This window comes from Bombus vosnesenskii, unplaced genomic scaffold (assembly GCF_011952255.1).
Source record: "Bombus vosnesenskii isolate JDL3184/JDL3185 unplaced genomic scaffold, Bvos_JDL3184-5_v1.1 scf7180000013285, whole genome shotgun sequence".
NCBI classification, from domain to species: Eukaryota; Metazoa; Arthropoda; class Insecta; order Hymenoptera; family Apidae; genus Bombus; species Bombus vosnesenskii.
This window is the reverse complement of record NW_022882938.1, coordinates 2793399-2816295: the sequence shown is the minus strand read 5'-3', so window position 1 is coordinate 2816295 and position 22897 is coordinate 2793399. Positions and strand designations below refer to the sequence as shown.

The 22897-nt window shown below is 46.9% G+C and overlaps 1 protein-coding gene across 2 annotated transcripts in view; it reads right to left on the bottom strand.

Annotated features, from left to right (window-relative positions):
- LOC117232258 (protein FAM76A) overlaps positions 1-22897 on the bottom strand; it is a 45550-nt gene that overhangs the window by 5403 nt on the left and 17250 nt on the right. For both annotated transcript variants that reach the window (XR_004493095.1, XR_004493096.1), the window contains exon 7: positions 1303-1551. The gene's annotated coding sequence lies outside the window, so the exon portion shown is untranslated. The remainder of the gene's footprint in view (positions 1-1302; positions 1552-22897) is intronic.

Below are 22897 nucleotides of genomic sequence, written 5' to 3'. Positions count from 1 at the left end.
CTCGTTCAACTAGTTTCCATCGATCACGGAATCGACTACGAAGAATAATGGAGTTAAATGCTTTAACCGAGAACGTTTGTTCGTGGAAGGATTTTGGAGAACGATGTATACCGATCGCAGTAGCGTGTAACGTGTATCCGTGATGGGAATATAGAGCGGAACAGGGCAGAAATATTCGTATCCCGGTGTGGGATTAATTTCTATTTTCAAGACAGTTTGGTAAGGAGCCCAAGATTATTGGACCTGAAAATGGTCGTTGATTGTCGCGCGAGCAGATCCTCGTACATGGTCGATGTACCGGTATCTTGATGGTTCACATGTCGATTGTAATTTGTTTATCGGCTGAAGGAGTTCGGGTGTCGGGGTGAACGGCCGTCGAGAAAGAAGTATCGTTGTTTTCTTTCAACGGCCGCCCGGAGCGGATAATGACGTCGACGAGCGGTCGGCCGTTTAGTCGAAATGTAGAACAGGAATCGTAGAAAACGAGGGAAATTCTTGTTTAATCTTTAGACCACCGATCCGTGCTGACTCGCTCCAAATTTGTAAGACGCGACTGAAAGTACGACGTTTCTCGTTAGCAATAGGGAACTCCGCTTCTGAAATTTCGTAGAATATTCGAAAGTGTATTGGTATCGCGTGACGTCGAACTCGCCGATGAACGATCGAAAGGAAAATGCTTCGACACGCCACAAACGGTAAGCAATGAATCATAAAGGTTCGAGGATGACGCGCGATCGAACTCGGATCTCGAACTTTCGCTAATTACACAACAAGAATGCTCCGAAACGCTTAGAATCTGCCTACGATCTATCGTTCGATCGTTTAAACACGTCTTTGTCCGTTATAAAACTCGTTCGCCATAAGAACGAGAATCACGTGTGACGCCGAAAAATCAAAAGTCAGGGACGCGATGACAAACGATTTCCTGACCAAAATCCGCCATCGTCGTAGAGCAGCGAAGAAAATGAAAAAAAAAATGATAAATAGCGAGCGTCCTAGTAACGGTGAGTCGTAGAATGTTGCGTAGAAAAGAACGTGTCGAAACAATTCCGTGGCATTCCGCGAGATGGTCAGGCCGACGAACCCCAGCGTGCGCGTCCATGCGAGCAGAAACGAACGCATACGCGTGAAAGTAATGGCGTTGCGCCAGTGTGCGTGCGATGTGCACGACTTATGTGCCTGCACCACGTCACATGACTTCGCCTTAACCCAGTGCCAGTGGCAGTTGCCCATGGAACGAGCGCTTTTTGGGTCTAGGTCTATCGAGGGCGTTCACCCCGCTTACGTTGTTAACACACTTACCATACCGCTCGACGAGGCCTCGCTACCACCGCCGCCGTCGTCGCCGCCGCCACCGCCGCCGCCACTGCCAGCCTCGCGGCTCGCTTCCACCGCGCGGCGGCCACCAACCCGCCAACCAGACGAAGAGAGTAACGTCTGCCTACGCCACTTTGACCTCCGGCCACGTGGTCAAGAGGCTTCACTTTTAATCGCGCTCCGCTCGGATCGACTCTGCTCCGGCCGGTTCGCTCCTGCCGCTTTGCACAGCGTCTGAAAATTAACAGCCACGAGATTAATTCTCCCCTATGACTAAACATCGCAGGCAAATTTTTTTCTTTCTTTTAGGGGAACTGATGGATCGGATAACGGAGCTCGAGTTTTTGTTCCTTTCTCTCGCGTCAAACAGGTACTGGAAACGACCAAAGTCTGATCGGTGAATAGCGAGGGACGTTCGCGAAATTTTGTCGACGATTTTACGAGAGGTCATTGTCCGAGGACAGTGACGAGATCAGGACGTTCATCCCGTTCGCATTGTCACCGTAATAACACCGCGTCCATCTTCTCCAGGCAGACGAGAAAAATCCGACTACCTACGTCTCTTGGAAATCCGTCGCCTCCAGTGTTCGCTAAACAATAGAGTGACATTGTCACTCCGAAAATTATACTACTACGCTATCTTTGAACACCCGCCATCTATTCGAATAGAGCGTCGATCACATTCGACGACTCGACGAACCTCTGCAAGCTCTTCGTTCATCCACCTCGAACGCTAATTGCAGCTGGTTCGATACGAATTCCGGTGTCGGAGAAGCGAGGTCGTTTTTCATCGGTCGAAACGAGCCTCGCTGGCGTCGATAACAGCAATCGAATCGATGCTCGGTTTTATCGGTTCCATTGAACCCAACGGTCCGCTCGGTCGTTTCACCTTCGCTTCGAACGGTCGCTTAACAGTACATCTTTCGGATGTAGATTTCCTCGTCGATGGCTGGAATGACGAAATTCACTCTCTCGCATGCGGGTCCCTATACGCTCGCCAGGCCACGCCACGGTACTTTCGTTACCGTCGAATGGAAAAGTTCCCTAAACGCAATCGGGACAAAACGACTCGGCGTTACCGTTAGTCCTCGCGGTGATCGTGCCTCTTACTCGTCGTTCGTTCGAAGGCGGCCGCACCTTGGCACGAAGATAGAGGGTGAAAGCCCTACGAAACCATTCGACATGAATGAACGTGTTTGTTTCGAAAACCGTGATCGTTATCGCGTTCGATGACCGGAAGAGCTCTATGCGTTCAAACCAATAAAGATTGCTCTCGCTGGGACAAATTTCTCAGATACTCGAAAAGTCTGTCATCGATGAAAGTTGTATCTTGTTCGAAGAAGGTTATTGGTCTTTGCATATATTTAAAAATATATACCTAGCGTTGAAAAAAACGTTGACCTTCGAATATTTATCTTGAAGTTTCATATCTAAAAATAACTTCAAGCGAACGACCTCACTCCTACGACCATTTTTCTCAACTTACCTCATCCTCTAACGCGCGATCGTTGAAAAACGGCCGACAAACGACAATAGAGTCTGGAACGTTCGAAATTTCGTTGTGGTGATCGTCGTGACTAGAAGGTCCTCTCGTCTCTTCTAGCACGGCGACTATCGTCGGACTCTCTCGTCGCGTATGCGTGCCGCGTACCGGGTGCTCGATGCACATGCACATGTACATACAAGCCCGTGTACACATAGACAAACGCTCGCGCCGTTCAGGAACTGCGATGCGTGACCTAGTGCCGTTGCGCCGTTCTACCTTCGAACTAGGTCTTCCTCGTTCCCAACTAAGTCCGTGCGGCCAACGACGTCGAGAATGCACCGGCGCATCGGGTCCGTCATCTTTCTAATCTTTTGCGATACACCTGCACCGCTATTCGTTCATCTTTCTGTTTAATTCGTAAATGTTCCTTCGAACATTTTTGGTTCGAACGGTTAGGTCTCTGTTTAATCAGCCATTGCAAGAAAGCTTGGAATTCGTGGAACTTTCGGTGGACCTAAGATGGTCGTAGAATGCGAGAACGTTGCGCAACCTAAGAGATTAAACCACCTCTATTCGTAGTTTCCGGAGAAATTAATCTTCTCGAGTGAACAAGGTAATATGCTTTGGGTTTCGTCGAGCGATGATTCGCTGAAAGACGTAATAGCTTGTAACGTCGTCGGTTAGTGCTTCGTTAGTATGACAATTTGTTATCTTCCTCTGCAATAATAAGTTAGCAACAATTTTTACGCTAAGTCCTGCCAATCGTCCGTTCTAATTAATCGAGCATTCTAAACTCTGCAGGAACGATCCGGACAAAACCGTACGCCGAGACTTTCTCACCGAAGAGGAAGTTTCGTTTCAGTCGCAAGAATTCGACCGTACCGCAAGCGGGCCCGGTCGAAATCGACGATTACGTAAGGCGATACGTTGTCCTGTATTCCCCTATGGGGAACGTAATCGTTTCGGGGCCCCGTTAGAAGCGGATTTGTTTACGTACGGGGACAAACACCTGCGAGAATGGCGGAGGGAACAGTAAGCGAGTCATTCCATAGGAGCTTGGCCAGGTATAAGAACGAAATGCGGTGACGTCGGGTCAATGCCTCGTATACGGAGCAGCATACGACTCGCCGACTTTCCGTATATGCCCAGAAACCACGGCTGAGATTCGTGCTCGAGCCAGATAGCGATAAAAACGAATGTGTCACGGGAGAATTCCCTTTTCAAAGCGGAATCGCGCGATCACCTTGCGCGCCCCCATTCTCACCCCGAAACGGATACCGCTTCGACAACCTACGATCGATCCGATCGCCAATGTCTCGTCAGCTTGTTCGTCGCATTGCTCGGTGCTTCGATTCGATCATTCGCGATAACGTCTTACAGCAGCGTTTCATCCGCGGATATTCAAAATCGTTGCACGATAGGAATTGAATCGAACTAGGAGCTGATGATCGATGTCGTTGCTCTTTTTCCTAGAACACGTACGTTCTTAGGTTGTCGAATATTTCTGTGGGTCACGTTGTTGCCGTTATAATAGCGTGGTCAAACGATCATATACAAAAATGTTAAAAGACGTATTTTTTTTGCGCGGCATCAACGCCAATTTAGATCTTGCGTCACGTAGCACGCGTTTCCTGTGCGCGATCGAACGAGCAACGCGGAGGAGGATCGTTGTGTATTCGTATACGTATGTTGCTTAGTTAGTTACGAAATAGCACGACAATAACGCGATCGTCGATATGAGATAAATGGGAAGCTTAGTCACCGGCGGCTACGAATTCGACAGGTTAAAAGTTTCAGGGTCGGGACTTTAACCTCGAGCATTGAACTCCGTGCAAAAAATGACTTGCCGACTAGAATAGACCACTGATTCTTTTCGTTTTTTTTTACCAAGGATCTGTGGTTTCCTGGGCTTCGCGCAGGATCGCTCGATGAAAATCGGTATCATACAGGATGGTGATTTTTGTAACCCTTGGAAATTTTTAGCGATGCAAAAACTTCCGCGTTGCGTGCGCTTTGCATACAATCGGTAACGCGATTCCAACGGTCGGTCGAGAGGAACCGGTTGTTAAAAATGTGATAAACCGGTCGCCAAAGCGGCGAAAAAAATCGTTGAACCGTAACCCCGCGCTTTTTTTCAACGGGCGCGAATGTTTCTCATCGGAGTTTCTCGAATCCATGTTGGGAAAACGAAAGATCGCAAGAGGCAGACCTTCGCCCGGTTAATTAAATGCTCGAATGTTGCGCTTAGAACGAATTATGACGTATAGTTTTTCAGGGAAACGTTAGGTCTATTCCACTGACGCAATATTATTTAAGATTAAAAATTTAGTCGTATTTCGGGCCAACCAAGAAGCTACAACTTTTAAAAGAAGCGAGTCAAATAGAGGAAGAAGAAAAAATAACGGGACAGATGACCGTGAGGGAAAGCAAAAGGGTTTTGATAACGACAGATCCGATTCAATTTCATAGTGCCGATCCGATTGATATTCGATAATTGCTCATAAGTTCGCTATTATCGAATACGAATTCGCGATTAACTGATACATAGGTATACACGATTGAATTTAATCGTAAAAGTTATCTCTGCCAGACACAGAACGATGAAAGGCTTGTCAAGTGCGAGGCGTCGATACCGTTCGATTCGCGGTCAAAGCCATCGCTAGGGACAGCCTCGAGGAAGCAGAGCGGTCGTCGACCCCTGAAAATACTCTTACGCATTGTGTGCCACTTCACTTCTGAGCGGTCTCGAGGCGAGCGAGGACGAAGAACGAGCGAGCGAGCGGCGGCGTCCCTCGCTCGAGGCAAGCGAGGACGAACCTCGATGTTTCCGACTTGGTGTTACATTATGGCTCACCCTAGGATTCCACGCAGCTCTCTACCCACTCCCCGATCCCCTCCCTCTACCACCAACGCCTCCTCCCTTTCGACTTTTTCCTCCTCCTCCATCTCGCGCTTCTCTTCTTCTACTTCTACTTCTTCATCTTCTTCTTCTTCCTCTTCTTTCGTTTCTCCTTTCAATTCGATTCGCGACTCAGACCCAAAGCTAACAGTACTCCCGTGCCTAGCCTAGCCAGACGTTGAGACCGTCAGGGACGTACCGCTCGAATTTCTGGGCCCAAACGAAAACGAGTCAGCCAGCCTCGAGTAACGTTAACACAATTTTCTCCCCTCACCTCCAGGCTCGTTCCCTTTCGAGCGTCGACATTTCGATGACTTTCCCAGACCAAGTCTTGTTTCTCTCATTTGATAGCTCTGAGATTTGTACAAGGGATTATAGAGTTTCGTTAGAAAACCGAAAAAGAGTAGGAGAGCGGTGTCAAGTGCCATTGTGCATTGGTTTACGCGTGGGTATTTCGGTAGCGAAGGCCACGATAGAGAGACATTTCTCAGAATACGCGGTTGTTAAATTAAGCAGCTGGCGCGAGGACGTTTCAAGGATAGAGCTGTCCATCGAGTATTCAAGGTTCTCGTGGGTTATTGGATCTTCGCTCCATGGAAACGGATTAAAATTTCTAAATCGAGGATCCCGTTGCGGATCGAACAGTCGTCGGCAGGAAGCGTTACCGTACAAGCAGGGAAAGTGTCGAATAACTCGAGGAAAAAGTCTGGAAGAAATCTGTTTGTCGAAATTTATAACGCTGTAATTCTACAGAGCGTTTAGACGTAATATTCGATGATTGTTGGCTCTTCTTATCTTGAAACGGACACGCGGCTTGATTGCAAATCTTGGAGCTGTCATCCGCACTAATCGTTGAACGTTCTTATCGCGTTCGAAAACAGTGGCAATTTCGAGCGCGTAATTACATTTTGCGCGGAGACGACATTAGTCTTGCAATGTAGGTGAAATAGATTTTCCAGCTAACGGAATCAATTGGGAATACTTTCTTTAGTCGATTTCATCGTTCATCCTGATACACATAATCCACGGAGGAACGTGAAAAGGAAAAAGCATCGTTCCTTGGTGCTGTATAACGTTAACCGTGCAAATCTCTAACATCGATGTTGGAAAGTTTTCATTGAATCTAGAGCTGCTAGAGCTAGCAAAGTTTATACACTTTCCTGGTTTCACAGTGGATCGTTGAATCGTTCGAGTTAATTACTGTTCGAAGCAGCAGTGGCGGCGGTAATGCCGTGCAGAATTCGAGGCAAGAAGAGAGGCATCTGGCCGATGTAGGTGAAGTTTCTAATGCGGAGTCCCGGTGAGGAGAAGCGCCGCGGCGCGATGCAACGTACACGTATACACAGTCAAGACAAGACCACCTCCACCTCTATGGAAAGAAGTAAACTAGTGCATCCCGGTGCGCGGTGCACGCAACCACGATGTAAGAGAGTATTTTCAGGGGTTAACGAACTCGCAACGGACATCTCTCGCCGGCCGTGTCATACTTTGCGCTTCTGAACCACGTTTAACGCGATATCAGGGGAAAATCGTCGATTTTTCTTCCGATTCCGCGAACGTGATTTCAATTTGAGCTCAGTTCGAAAGCGGCCGGCACGCTTTTTCGCGCGTTTTAACCTTTTACTTTTCAACGTTATCGATTTTCGACGATTCCTTTTTTTTTTTTTACGGAAAAGGAAACGTTAAGAAGCACTTTGCAAAATTAGACAAAGACGACGATATATGTAAACGGAAAACCTAGAGAAAAGTAAATTCCTTGCACGAAGATTCTATGTATATAGGAAGAGTCTATGACATAGATCGGAGAATGCGCTTCCGGTAGAAGAGTGGTGAAACGCGTTATTGGCCTTCCGGCGTCTCAGCGAGCGGAAGCGACGGTGGCGGGAAGCGCAAGGTGAAGGTAAAGGTAACGCCGCAACGTCGAAGGTACGCCGAGAAAAGTGGCGATTTAACATGATCACGGCGGCTCGGTACGCAGCTCGGTAACGACGAGCTAGCTAAGTAGTGCAAGCGTAAGAGTGCTCGATGCTAGAGGTCAGTAACCACTTGCGAACGCTCCACTCCGTTCCGTTCCGTTCCGGTTACCCGCTCCGCGCGGTACGACCGATCGCTCTTTTCCTCCAGAGATTATCCAGAGATAGAATTTTTTGTTCTGCTCGCTTCCAAAGAAATAAATCTTAACATTTTGAAATAATACAAACTCTTAATAAGCTGCTAATCCTTCTAAAATTACACAGTATTCGTAAAACGTCGAGTAATTTTTCCACGCCGGTGCTGCGATGGGAAATCAATTTCGTTGTCTTTAGTATTACGCGTCTAACGGGCAAAGGACATAACATAAAAACAGTGCCCGTGAAGTTTACGACAAGCGCGACGGAGGAAACCCGATAGCAGATTTTCATGGAGCGCTGTTCGATGCGACGATCGAGTATCTTGATCGACGATCTTGGAGCATAATCCTAACGACGCGGTATATTTACCTCGAAGACAATTCACCTTCGTCGCTTCTATCGTGCGTTAGCTCGTCCCTTCTCTCCACCGCAGCATCGTGCATTTTAATCGGACGTTGCTTAGAAAGACGCTCCCATCATAGACATTCTAAGCTCGATAGAAATCCTTCGCGACGACGAACGAAAAAAAATGAACGCGACTAACCAATGGGAGTAATTCGACAGGACACGGTCGATCGATCTCGGCATCGTTTCGCGGCGTGGTTGTTTCCAAGCATACGCGGTATTATGTAAAAGTGGCCGCATCCTATCGTTCTTCGTTATCACCGCCATTTCCTCTTCTCGTCGTATCCGTCTTTCTCGATTTCACGTTTCTCTTGCGTTTCGAATCCTCGAGAGGAGGACGATCAACATGGAAAATAATTCATTCACGGTCATTCTCTGGTGATCGCGCGCTTGCCCTCGTCGTTACTTTCAATCGACTTTCAAATTTACGATTACACAGACGGAAACACCGACGCAACGCATCAAACGTATTATTCGATCGGCGAGGCCCTCTTACGCAACGCGTTAAAGGTTGATAAATCGACATGGTTGTCGAGGGTCTCGTATTTCTCGACGGAGCCGCGCCATCACGTGGCATTGGAGCTCGGAGACTTTAACGCCCGGAAAGACGATTCACAGTGAACGCACGCGGCATAGCGCGCGGGCCATTCGCGCTACCATCTTTTTTCCTACTTTTCCGCTCGTTGATCCGCTCGCAGAAGCGCGGTTATCGAAGTGAACGATAATCGAACGGGCAATGCAACGATTAAAGGTACGATGACAGAAGAGTAGAGCTTGCAACGGTAGCGAGGTTGCGCGATAATTATCACGGTGGCGAAGAAAGGAAGTGGCGAAATCGATCCGCGACTTTTTCCACGATCATCAACACCAGATTCCCCGTCGTCGCTCCTCGGCCGTTAAGAACGAAGCCGAAGAAACGCGAAAAGAAAACGAGTGGCGGCTGATAGCTCGGATTTCCGAAGGTCAGTAACCAGGAGCAAGAAACACGGAAGAGACAACCCAGCGTAAAAACGGCACGTCGATTGAAATTATATAATTAACCGATCGCCGATTCCAGCCGCCTTTAAGAGACGTTTCTTTTTGCGTGACTCCATACCTTCCACGGCTGTCGTTCCATTTAACGCTATCTTCGACTTGTGGACTCAAACCCCTTTCGAAGGAAAATAAAAAAGGGAAAAGAAGAAACAGTGGGAACGACGTTCTTCGCTTTCGGGGCGGCTAACTCGAGTTTCCCAAAAGTTGTGAGAATATTCGAGAGCGTGACAATGGAGAATCAAACCCCCTTTCGACCTGCTGATTTGGCTCCACTAGATTACCCTTGACCGTCTTCCTGATCGCGGTGAAAAGATGGATTAGAGTGGAAAGCTCGGAGGTTGAAAAGACGTGTATACGCCTGGGTCCTCCGGCTCGTATTTTCGGAGGTCAGTAACCAGAAGAGAAAGAAGACACGGTTGCGCGCTCGTTCGCGAAGGGAGACGGAAGAAGCGAGACCTACGCGCGTGTACAGCCACGTCTTGGGGAGGGAAGGCGCGTCGAGAAAAACAGAGAGAAAGAGAGCGAGCAAATGAAAAAAGAGGCGAAGAGAGCGGGGCTACTCGATGGCCGCGGCGATGAACAGAGAAGAGGAGCACAGAATAGAAAGAGAGAAGAAGCAGAGAGAAGGCTACCGCCTTCTCGCTGAGGAGAACTCGGAGCGAAGCCGAGCTGTGCCGAGCCGAACGAAGGGGGTGGGGAAGAGTACCGTTGGTTCTGTCGATGGGGAATACTGAACCGAACGAACGAAACGTACCGGCTGCACCGCGTCCTCTGCACTGTCGAGGAACGAGCCGAGAATCCAAGGAAAGAAAGGAAGGAGAGAACGAGGAAAGAGTCAGGCAGAAGAAAGAACGAATCGAAGGAAGGAGGTTCGCCGGTGCCGCCGCTTGCTGCTCGCGCTTCTCGAACTCGCGCGGCCGAGAAAGACGAAGAGGGTTCGAGGGGCCGGTTAGAGTGTAGGAACGGGAAGAGAATCGAAGAGAAGGGAACAGAGAGAAAAGAAGCGAAGTGAGACTACTCGTCGAGTCGAGGCGAGCGGAGCCGGCCTCCTCTTCCTTCCTCGCTACCCGTCCTCCGTCAGTCCTCCCGGCGACGCACACGAACGCGCCACGGTAACGTGGTTACGTTAGTGCGTACACGCGCACACCGCGATTCGTACACAAGGAGACACCTAGACTCACCTTACCCACCGTACTCGTCAGTTCGAACCACGCGGCTTCGCACGGTGTACACGACCGTACGTCAAGGACGAGGCAGTCCTCTTCGCCAAGGAGCGAGGAGAGGTCCTCCGCGCGTGATTCCGATCGCTTCTTCAACGCGCTTAGTTCTTCCGCGCTACCGCCTGTCTTCCTCTGTTTAACGCGCGCTCGGACCTTCGCGAGAAATCCTGCGAGGTTAGTGACGAAGCCACGAACAGGTCGGACCACGAAGATCGAGCGTATCGTCGATAAGGGAGAGAACACGGCAGCGACGTTCTGTCGTTAATTTCGAGTTGTTCCACTCACAGGGAACTTCCTCTTCTGGGACCTCAAAAAGATCGGGAGGAAGTTGAGACTACGTCGAGAGCAGTGCCGGCAAAAGCAGTTGAAAAACTCGGTTCAAGTTTGTTTGTTCGTCGGGAACGAGAATCGAGTCGATGAGATCGATTCGGTTCGCCAAAGTTTCGCGCGTAGACGCTAGTGACCGCTGACGGACCACATTACGACCTGAAGATATGTCAGTGACTTTGACTTGTGAACTTTGACAGTTTACCGTGGTTGTGTCAGGATTCGCCGGCTTCCAGGGAAACGTCTAAGGTGAGTGACGAGTCCTCCTATTCAGCTGGTATACGATGTCTTAAATTTCAAAGCAACCCCCTGGTCCGAGTAATGTTTCACGCGTAACAATCCTTACAACAAACACGTTCGCGCTTGTTTACTATAAAAGTAGGCGCGCGCCCCCTCCTAATCATTCTAAAAGAAGCGGTCAATTTTCTGGAGAGTTCCGGAGAACACGCGGTGACCTGACATAGTTTTACCGCTAAACGGAGCAAAATTGTTACGAGGAAAGTTGCGAATCCGATACCGTACAACCACACTCCGCTAGTAAAAATTAATCGAAGAATGGAATAAATGGTATCGAGCAATAACTAAACGACGTGTAAGATTCCTTTTCTAATCGTTGCCAGCAAATTCCACGTGTAATCGATGGCTTAACTACGATGGAGCAATAAAATAGCATGGAGTATGTTACTTCAAACGGTTGAGACCCTTTAGTGCGCGAGTTACGTCATAGAAGGAGCTCTTCGAATACAGAAAGTGTTTCTTCACGCTCGGTTCTTTGAGAGCCTTGGCCCTAACGGTACCAGGACCAAAGTTAAAGCCTGGAAAAAAAGAGAACGGTAATAACGCAATCCGTGCTTCGTTCCCGAGTGCATTGTTCGCGATTCACCTTGTCTTACAGATTCGCATCGTATAAGCTTCGTCGATCCAGAATAATCGTGTTATTTTTGTTGATCTGTCGTTACTGTTTTATTTTTCCTACTTTTCCATTGAAAAAATCCATCGAGTTTCAACGACAAATAGAAAAGCAAATATTTGCTTTAAATTAAAAGCGATCACCATGTCTGTAATTTAGACTCCATCCATGTGCGCCGATCGACATTCGAAGATTAACGTAAATTTACACCGAACATGAACAAATCGAGTTATCGTTCTTTGTAATCGGAAGACGTTTGTTCATTATCGAACAGTTGGTAAACGATTCGGCTACCTCGAAAGTATCAAACAGCGAAACGAGTATAAAGAAACACCGTTAAACGCGCGTATTTCCTAATATGACATAACGGTGCACCGTTGGTCTCTTCTTCCTCCACTCGTCTGCTCGAAAATCTGTCGATCCTTGAGGAATCACGCGTTTCCGTTCTTCACTTATACTCCACTATACTTCGTGGAAACAGGAATGACGAGCGATAAGATTCGTTAAAAGTGTGAAAGGAAAACCAAAGATATCGAAATGAACGTAACGTCCAATCAAGCAACAGCTTGAATCAACTGGAACTAAGTTCCGCTAAACTAGGGCTCCATCGGGTGAACGTCGGGATATTTAAACGAGACATAAACGGTGCGAAAGGAATCGATTTCTGCCACGTTACAAGATAAGTGGTTTTCGATTTTGAGAATGGCACGCCGTAGGAGAGGATAATGACGCTCGCAGGTGCCTACTAATGTGACATAACGGTATCCGCAGACCGCGGTTCGTAGCCGCGGTCATTGCAAACTCGCGTGTATGTAATCATTTTGGGGTGGGGGACGGGGGCGGTCGATTTATTGGAACGGTCGTTGCACCTTTCAAACGGGCCACTCGACGAAGGGGTCCTTTTCCAATGATTACAGCGTATCTGACACTCGTGGCAGGGAATAAAGGGAAAAATCCGACAGAAGAAACGCAAACATTTGTAAAAATTCGAAAAAGATAGAAATTCAAAGATTCAAACGAAAAAATTTGAATTTAGATACAAAATAGCGAAATAATGTAACTGAATTTGAAGATCAGATTAATATTATAAGGTTCTTTTTTAAGATACTTCGATCTTGTCATAATCTAATTAGTACAAGGCAGAAGCAGTGTCGCTTTCTCCGTCTTTAAAAAAAAAAATCAAGGGTGGTCGATGACCGTGTCGTTCGTAGGCCTAGCCTAGATTCGTTCGCCGCGGGCGAGCGGCGAGGCTGAAAGTACCGTAGCGCCATTTTCCATGCAAAAATTGCGCTTGTCCTGCGATTCCGCGATAATACATACGCCGAACCGTAAAGTATTACGCGCTACCGTAACGATGACCGTCCGGTATATACACGGTGTCCCGTTCCACGCATTTCACGGTTCTGTTATTAATTATCGCGCATTCGCACATTTGTCTACACGCCCCTCGATCCTTTCGTAAAATCTTTTCAAGTGATCTTTATGCCATTTTCCTTGCGATCCTTACAAGATCGTCTATTAGATTACAAGAAGTTCATAGAAACATTTAAACAAAAATGACTGCGTTCACAATTTGTATTTTTGCTCCAAAATGTACTTAGAGATATTTTCTCCGCCGTTTCTTACACCGATTCTGCAACGATAATTTAACGTGCACCTCCGATTCCTCAAATTTCACGCCCCATCGTCGCAATTAATCGATCTCGTGTCGTTATCAAACAGCGAATTTATCGCGATTATCAAAGTCATTATTTTTATCGCTGTTGCGATTATTATTATCGAGAAGGTGCGTAGGACCGGTTAAAAGCGAGGTGCGCGAGTCTGCGTGAATGCGCCCCGCTATAAAGGCCATTATACTCACTTCCTCATTCTCACTTACCCTGTTCTTCGCAAGAATTTACCGCGATAAAGTTCGCGGTGGCAGCGGCGCGTAAATCTTCCATAAAAATATCGTAAAATTCCTTCGTTGCCGCCGGATTCCAAGGTCAACCGGGAAAAAATAAACACATTCGTATTCCGAGGGAAACACCATTAGCACGAACCGCGGTACTTCACATCCTGCGTACACCGAAGTACGTATTCATTCTGAAACGTTTTATCGTTCGATGGAAGATTGTCCCGGAGCAACGAGATATCGAGGGAGAGAAAGAGAAAAATTATCGTAACTTTCTGGCCGTGCTCGGTGCACCGAAAAAGCCTAAAGTATCACGGATCCTGCAGAGGCACGTATCATATACCGGGTGACTCGTTTCGAGACAACGTCGAACGTAAATGTGAATGGCGTGTGTACACGAGCAGGGGGTCTCGAGTGAGTCTAGCGCAAAAAGCCAATAACCGCCCTACATCGATCCTGTATTATCGAAAAAACAACTACTACTACTACTACTACTGCTGCTACTACTACTACTACTACCACCACCACCACTACCACTACTACTACCACTACCACTACTACTACTATTACTACTACTACTACTACTACTACTACTACTACTACTACTACTACTACTACTACTACTACTACTACTACTACTGCTGCTGCTACTGCTACTACTACTGCTGCTACTACTGCTGCTACTACTACTACACTACTATATCGCGAAATACACGTTAAATTGGATCCGATAAAAATGCAAAAAATAGCAAAAGACACAGAGGCTGAAAAATTTCGGAAAATCGAAGATAAAGAGAAATCAATTAAAACTCGTTGTGATTAGCAAGAACGAGCGATAGGAAGTATAGCAGAACATTCAACGGAGCGCATTAAGTTCGATCGATCGAATGATCACAATTGGATGGTAAATAAAGGTAGCAAAAATGAGTCGGTTCGATGATCGAGTAGTGAAGAAGGCCGAAGTATCACGAGGAACGGTGAGCCACGTAAAGCTACGTACCGGGTGTTCACATCGCGCAGAAGCGCGACTGGTTAAAGAGAAGGAGGAAGGTTCGAGCTTGCACGTATATAGGAGGCTCGCGAGCCGAGCACCAGGAGTCAATGACCGTTCTACATTGACGCGTTGCGCCGGCCCGAGTGCCGGCTGAGTTGAGTAAAGTCACGGCCAGCCATCAGCCGTGAGATTCCCTCCCTTCGCTTCGCTTTGCTTCGCTATAGCCTTGCTCTACCTGTCGACAGCCCCGAGCTACTCTCGAGTACGATCAAAACATACTTTTCCTAAGCAGAGTCACTTCCGTTCCGACTACTTTTCTATTTATTTCATTTCGCACACTCAAATTTTTATATTACACGCGCACGATATCGACTAAGAGTCGTTTACACGCTATAGAATTTTAAAACACCGTTGGATTCAGCTCCGTTTAGGTCGTTGATCGATTATCGATTGATCGAGTTAAATTTAGATACTCGATTTCAAAAGTATTCATCTAAAATACGATTTGATATTTGAGATAAATTTTTGTTACTTCGCCAGGCTTTATCGTCCTTCCAATTGAATTTAAATTGTTCGAGTCGAGCACGATGAAGATTATAGTTTACATCGAAAAAGGAAAAAGACAAATCGGTTGCGTGGTCAGAACGCGGCAGCTGATGGGCTATCTGGGAAGAGCGTAAAACAGGAAGTTGTTCGATAGGAAGATGTACGAACAGAATTCGATCGCGAACAAGTTTAACGCGATTCTGACACGATTTTATATCATTTTCCGGGTGTCACCTCCAGATGGTAATTACGTATGCAGGCTAAATTTAGTGTCGAAGGCTGAGCTATCCTTGACTCTCTCATCGGTAATAAACGCGCTTTACTATCGCCAAGCTACTAGAGAAGGTACACTTACCTAGAAAAGATACCACGTAAAATTTCCATTTTCTCAAGTACCCGCGAACGACTTTGAATAAGCAGCGAAGTAACGATCGCCGTGGAGCAAGTATGCCAATTTGCAATTCAAAACGACCATGCGGTTAACTTCTAATTTCTTCTTGATACCGTGGACGATTCATCAGAACGATTTTCAGCGTTGTTACAATGCTTCTCGTTTCCTTTGACATTCACCTGCCGTTAGATTCTGTTATTTTCTTTTCTTTTTTTCCCCTCGAAAAGAAACTCGGAGAAACTTTACCGAACGATGTTGATAATTCCATCTTAATTAACTTTGATCCTTGAATGAACGTACGAATGGAAATTATTTCGTTTCATTCGGGCCACTCGAAACGCATTAAACCGGTAATATGCAGCAGGCAAGAGCGAGCGAGCGGACGAGCGGGTGAGCGCACTCGTTGGTTATATAAGGTGAAAGGGCGACTGACATTGACATTGAAGTTCGTGCTATTCAATGCGGAAACGGACAAACTCCGTTATTTAATCTCTTTCACAACGATTACGAGGGAACGTTTTATCGGCCGGAGGTATCGACCGGAAGCGCAAATGCGTGTTACGTGTTTCGTCGAACGAGCTCGGCTAGAATTCTCGCGGTGCGTAGCAAAATATCAATTTCTCCTGTCTTACAAGCTACTACTACAGGTACTTCCGGTAATTATATATATCTTCTCTCTTCTGTAGTTTTTACGTGTCATTCTTAACGTTGCCATGATAACGATTTGGTCAAAATTCGAAAAATATCAAACGAACGTACTCTCCGATCAACGTTAACGCTGCTTCTATCTTTCGTACGTTTCATTAGAACGCCATGTTTCCGTTGATCCTCGAGGAGTAGCTCGAACGAGATATAGAAGTACCTGACCTGCCTTACACCACGCAGTCGAGCACAATACCCGAATAACCGACGCTCTTATCTGGCTACGACAATTTCTCCAACGGTGTACCGCAGGTCCGTACTTGGTGACGTGCCACCCGCTTATCAGGATCGTCTCGCAAATTCCGATGCTGATAATCCTGCGTATTCCCCTCTTAACGAATCTTATTTCATAACATTTTGGCGTAAATTGTCAACGATTACCAGAGAGATCACCATCCTTCATTTTCACTTTTTATCATTGAACGCGGCGCGTGCAAAGATCCATCCCGAAACACATACGAGTTTTCGTTCGACTCTTCGTGTTCTAAGCTGGTCAATGCAGGCGATAAAGCGGCAAACAAGCACTCAGATCGCGTATGCCGAACAAGAATTAATTTTATCAGAACGCAAATGTCCCTCCATCGTGATTGCTTCCACGAAATGGGTTACATGGGCAAAAGAGAGACAGAAATGGCAGGAATGCGGAGGGAAATTTTCGAAACGGTACAAACGTTCTTCCTTGGTTTGCAATGCGCAAGCTGATTGCCCATTCGTTTGCTTTTTGCCGTAGCAACACGGATCGTGGATGAGAACGAACGTTTCTTCGAGCGCTCACTTTTCTCCTCTAGCCCCCTTTTATATACGTTCGTTCTATGAATCCGATTTTTAGCCCGAGCGAATCATCTAGAAATTAGAATGCGGGCAAAGAACGATAGTTTCCAACAAGGACACCGTTACGTAGTCCATTTTGTAATAGGATGTGCGGGTCCCGGTGCGATTTGTGGTGTTACAAAATGGGTTATGCCGCGCGGCGAGTGCCAAGTTCATCGACCGTGCAGGAAAATGAAAATCCGCCTTTCATTCGGTGAAAATCGGGCACACGGCAAAAGGGAATCGAAGACGCGGAGACGCCATGATTTCGAGCGAATGTTCTGTTTCATTTACGGACAAATATTCGTTTCGACAGGTATCCAGCGGTTCATCGAGTTCTTTCGATGCGAAAGAATGGAAACCAAGCGTAAATTGTCTTTGAGACGGTCGAGCCGACAGCTCGAAGTGTGCTATTACAAAATGGGTTATGCAGCGCGTGAAGAGAGTCAAGTTCAATAACCGACGAGAATAGAAACCTGCGACCTAGTACAAATTCATTTCACTCGTGCTAGTAAAAATCTCGACGATTTCATTCTCCGCTCTAACAATTCTTCGAGGATTCGCTGACTATGCCAAACTATCGAACAGTTTCGTTAAGAAAAGAAAATAATATCAGAGTTCTGCTAAATTTTCCTGACGAGTTTTCTTCTTTCTCGCGTATCGTCAAATTTTCCACACTTTTCTCGAGAGAAGACCCTTGTCTACGTATCGAAAACATATTGAAGCGAATGACTAGAAATACGAAGAATCGACGCGTGGATCGTCGATTTTCGAGAAGGATACCGGTGTGCCTGTTCGAAGTGTGCTATTACAAAATGGGTTATGCAGCGCGCAAAGAGAGTCGGGTTCAACAACCGACGAGAACGGTGAACCGAGGCGCGCAGGCCGGTAGCGAAAATGATATAGCGGTCGTCCGTGACTCCACGGCGTACCGGCGTACGTAGAGGAGGTCCTCGGCCGAGAACAGAAAGAACAGAAAGAGAGGACACACCGGCGAACCAGCCGGTCGACCTCCACCACTGCCGTAGTCTGCCGATCACGTGTCCCCATTGAAAGCGGCTGGCCACGTACGGCCTGACGTCGATCACAACTACTCGAGAGCGGCGTTCTACCTTCGCGCGCCACGTTGCTTCTATCACGGCCGACCAGACATTGTACGTTTCCACTTGTACTTTTGCGGAGCGATACGATACTCTTCCAACGCAATACGCTTCGACGCTATTCGACAATATCGGACGGTTCGGTTAGCGGAAGAACTTCTCTTCGCGATTCCACCAAACGAAATCAATTTTTCGTCACTCGTAATTGGAGAGTTCGAGCATAGAAGTATCGAAAAGATAATAATAATGCCTCGACTGACGGACGAAGACAAAATTGGTCACGGTTCGTTCGTGACTTCATCGAGGATGAAGAACGAGTCCAGCCGCCGCGCCGCTTCGACTATCATTGTCCTGTCGAGATCGATGAAAAGATACTTGGAATTCAGGGCCGTCCAGTTCGATCACGACTAATCACGAAGATCGGCACAACGTGACGCTCGGCTCTACTCGATACGATGAACTCTCAAGGTTCAACGAATTCCCTTCGGTTCGAGGTCCTGAACTCGAGAACAGAGCCAGGAAACGATGTCTCTGACCTGGCACAGCTCGATTCATCTCTCGCCTTTGGGTTACATAAGAAGCAGAGGATGCCGGCGATACCTTTTACGGCGCGTGTGCGCGGACCTTGCGACATTAACGCATGCGATTAACCAAATCATCGATCGTTCATCCTATTATCGCGGAGAGTTCAATAGTCTTCGGTAGTTTCCCGACTTTCGCACAGCTCTTGAAGAAAATCTCATTCGTTTTATTAGAAACGAAGGAAAAGTCGCCACGAAGATACGGAATAGTACGTCGTACGACAAATAGAAACGCCGAGGGGATGACAATGTTGTTGGAAGGAAAAGTGAAGAAGGAGAGATAAAGCGCGGAAGATAAGGAGAAACACGACTGACCGAAGTCCTACCGAAAACGAATTCGGTTTTACTTTTGACCGCGCCTTCGTCGGCTGTACAACGGTGCTTTTACGCACCTGTACACGCATAGACGCGTGCATAGTGGCCCACGTGTAAACGTCTTCACGTATTCATGGTTTTACGACCGTTTGGTAGTCGTACCTGTACGGTACCTTGGTATACACAAGCCTATGTACAGTTAGGCGAGTGACGCGGTTTGGTTTCGATGCCAGTACGTGGCGATATGCAGGGGCGGATCATAAGCCTCGTAGTATCGTAACTCGTGTGTCTCGAACTAATTTTGCCACGTCGACTTATCGCCAATCATTCGATACGTTTTTGCCCGTGCCGATTAATTAGATGGAACACGAGACAAGACTGTGAACGACAGGCGTCATCGATAGCGTGTAATTAATTCATCTTGATGTAAATACACAAAAATTGCGACTCATCGTCTCGAATATCAGCGATATTACGATACGAAATGTAATCACGATTGAACGTTGCAACCAGTTTCAGAATCGCATACGAGAAAGGATCGTAACAGTTGGATGTGCAAAGAAAACTACGATTCTTGAGAAACAGAAGGAAACGCGGCGCGCTCGTTTAGGAAGATTTTCGCGCATGGCTAGGAACACGATGCGTTAAAGTTCGTTCACCGCTTGAACACTGTCTCCGTCCGTCCCTGTCTGTGAACGTACACGTACGTGTTGCGTATAGAATATAGGCGCAAAAGGGGGTCCCCTATGGGGGTATCGGAACCTCGTTACTCAGCGCACCATGCTTATAGCGTGGTCCAAGTCCAAGTCCAAGTAGACTTGCAAGTGGGACAATGACCGGCAAAGACCTTCTTTCAGATCCGTGGCGAGAGAGAATGGAAGGTGCCAGGTGAACGAGGAGAAAGAAGGACGAAGCGAGCAGGCGTAGAAGGGGAGGCAATCGCGAACTCACTTCGCTAATTCACTTGCTCGTTGCTTTTCCGGTTTACATTTTGCTACCAGCCGAGAGTACGTCGGCCTTTAAAGACGCGCCGCCGACTAGTCCGAGAAACGCGCCGGAAACGGGACTTTGATTTTCGCTAAGAATCGACCGTCGATAACGCTGATCCAAAGGAAGACGCGTTCTTCGGTTCTATCGAGAAATAATGAGAATTATTTCTCGTTAAAATCGTTTCTCGTCGCACAATTTGAAACTAATCGAACGAGAAATTTTGCAGCTGCTCAATCGAAATTGATTTTTGAAATTATCGAAATGTCTGGACAATGAATTATTTGTAAATTGTAAAGGTGGCACAGGATAGTCGTGGAAATTCAAATCGACTAACGGAACGTAGGCGAAGTTCTTTAGAGACGCCAACAGCTACACGCGGAAAATAGTAGATGCTTTTTATCGCGCGTAAAGAAGTAAAGTTCTCTGCAAGATCAGTGGAATAACAGCACTTTCTACAAAAAGCTTAAACGCAACATGTCCCGGTTCAAAGCCTTAAGGGTCATTGACACCGCGGTGACTCGGCAAAGCATCGACCTTCTTACAGATGTCCAGACCTTTCTTAACCGTCAAGAACACCGAATGAATATTTGATGCGACGATCCTGTAAGTTTCTAAACCTTCGGAATCCTCAACTTATCCGCTAATTGGTCAGTCGATCCAAGTTACCTCGTTACGCGATATCTTCGTCATAATCGACGTCCAGCCGTCCACCAGTAAAACTTTCAATGTTCAACTTTACGCGGTAAAAGAATTTCGAGAGGCTCTCCGGAAAAAATTGACGAATCTTCCAGGAATTCCCTCGCACGAGTCGTATACGCTAACCGAAAGAGAAATAAAATCTGTAAAGAGCCCGGAAACATTTCGGTGAGTCAACAATATTTCATTCTAGGCGAATTTCTGTCCGTTATTCTCGGAAAGCCGCGTGTGTATACGCAATCGCCGCGATAAACACGCATACGCCCGCATGGCCCGTTATTCTCTAAAGTAACAGTTACGAGTGTTGTACGAGAGTTAAAGTATCCTACTACACCACGGAATAGTTCGAATGGGTTCCATGGAAACGGCATTTCCGGTTCACATTCGGTTTTCTATTCGCGGCCGCTATTACGCGTCTGATTAGAAACTTGCCAGCCACGAGACAACACGTTGCGCTTCCGTCATTCATTTTACGAGGACAAAGGATCGGGAACCTTTGATTTCCCTTTCGATCGTAACTCGAAGGTATCTAATGTCGTTAACCGATAATAAAGGTATCCATGGAATATCGTTCGATCGATATCGATTTAACGTTCAGAAAATATGGATATTCGAGATCAAAGTATCGAATGAAAATTGTTTCTACGAAATTCTGTGATTCGATCGACACCGATGAAAAGTTGGTTAATCAGAAGATATCTAAGGATGAACAGGATGACCGACGTCTAAACCGACGATCTAACGAAGCGAACGACACTGTTTCTCGGTGTCGCCATAGCGTCTAAAAAAGGTGAGCTATTCCGAAATCGTGCGATCCTATCTGACGGTGATTCTCGCAAGAAGCGGTCGAACCGAAGGAAATTAATATATCTGGTACAGCCGTTCCTCCGAGGAGGGAAAAGATCGACGACCCGGGAACGTATCTGGGTTAGTAGTCGTCGGCGATTCACGCGGAAACTTCTTTCGCTAGGAGGGCGCCGCGTGGAAATTCGCAAGGTAGATCTCCAGCTCGTCGATTCTCCTCGAAAAGTGAAATTTCGAATAAGCCGTGCTCCGCTGACAAAATTTCGTCGCACGAATTCACGCAGAGATCAACGACCTCGCCCACATACCGGCACGAGTCACTCTCAGACTCGTGTCGCGAAACTGCACCGAGATCGAGTCTCGATGACAAAGAAATCAGCCCGATCGGATACGCGTTCAAGATCCGATACCGAAATAACAATCTATTGTTCTTTTCTCTGATAAAAGTGCAATCGCGAATATCGTTTAGAACTTTCGCTGCGAATAATCGAAACATTTGTCTGTCTGGCCCGGGGACACCGCGTGTTTACGGAGCGAACAAATTTAATTATTTTCAAATTTCCGCCGAAAGTAGTCGGTGCAGTGTACGCGCGACCGGGTTAAAAGCAGCCTGCCGTTAAATTTCGCACGCATGGTAGGATTAAAGCGGAATTATTTTATTCCTGTAAAAGAAGAGGAAGATGGAATCGCGACGAGACGGATTCAGGTGCGACAGAGACAATGCACGCGAGGACCGATAAAGCGCTATTACTGCCATAAATTTAATTCCACCGGTAGAGGCATTTCCACAGAATTACGAATAAATCACAGCTGGCACGATATTCTATTAATTTCAGGAACAGTGCCAAGTGAATTATTGCTAGTCGATACACTGCAATGCCTCATCGTCGGCGCAGTAAATATTTTTCCCAGGTCATTGAGTACGTTGTAGAAAATTTCCATACACCCACTCGTGGTCTGTCCTCGGACAGACTATTTTTTCCTCCCTATACTCTTTATTACACCGTATTCGGTCTTCCGTCTGTATGGTTATAATCCTAGCTACGCATTTAGGCAACATCGTCTTTTATTTACTTCTCGTACGTATGTTTTCGTTGAGAATATGCAAAGATATTCATGGCGAACGGCAGCGACCGTGGCTGAAACAACGACGGTATTATCTCACGATGAAAATCGGGCTTTTGTGTGCGTGGCAGATTTCGTACACGTAACCCGGTAGATGGAATCGAGACCGGTCTTCGGGATTAGAATCCGAGAAAGTTCGACGACCCGTGTGTATGTTCCTCTGTTACGAGGTGCCGATAGTTCCAAGCTAGGTACTCACGATGACGCGCAGACGAAAAAACGAGCCATGTACGAGCGAT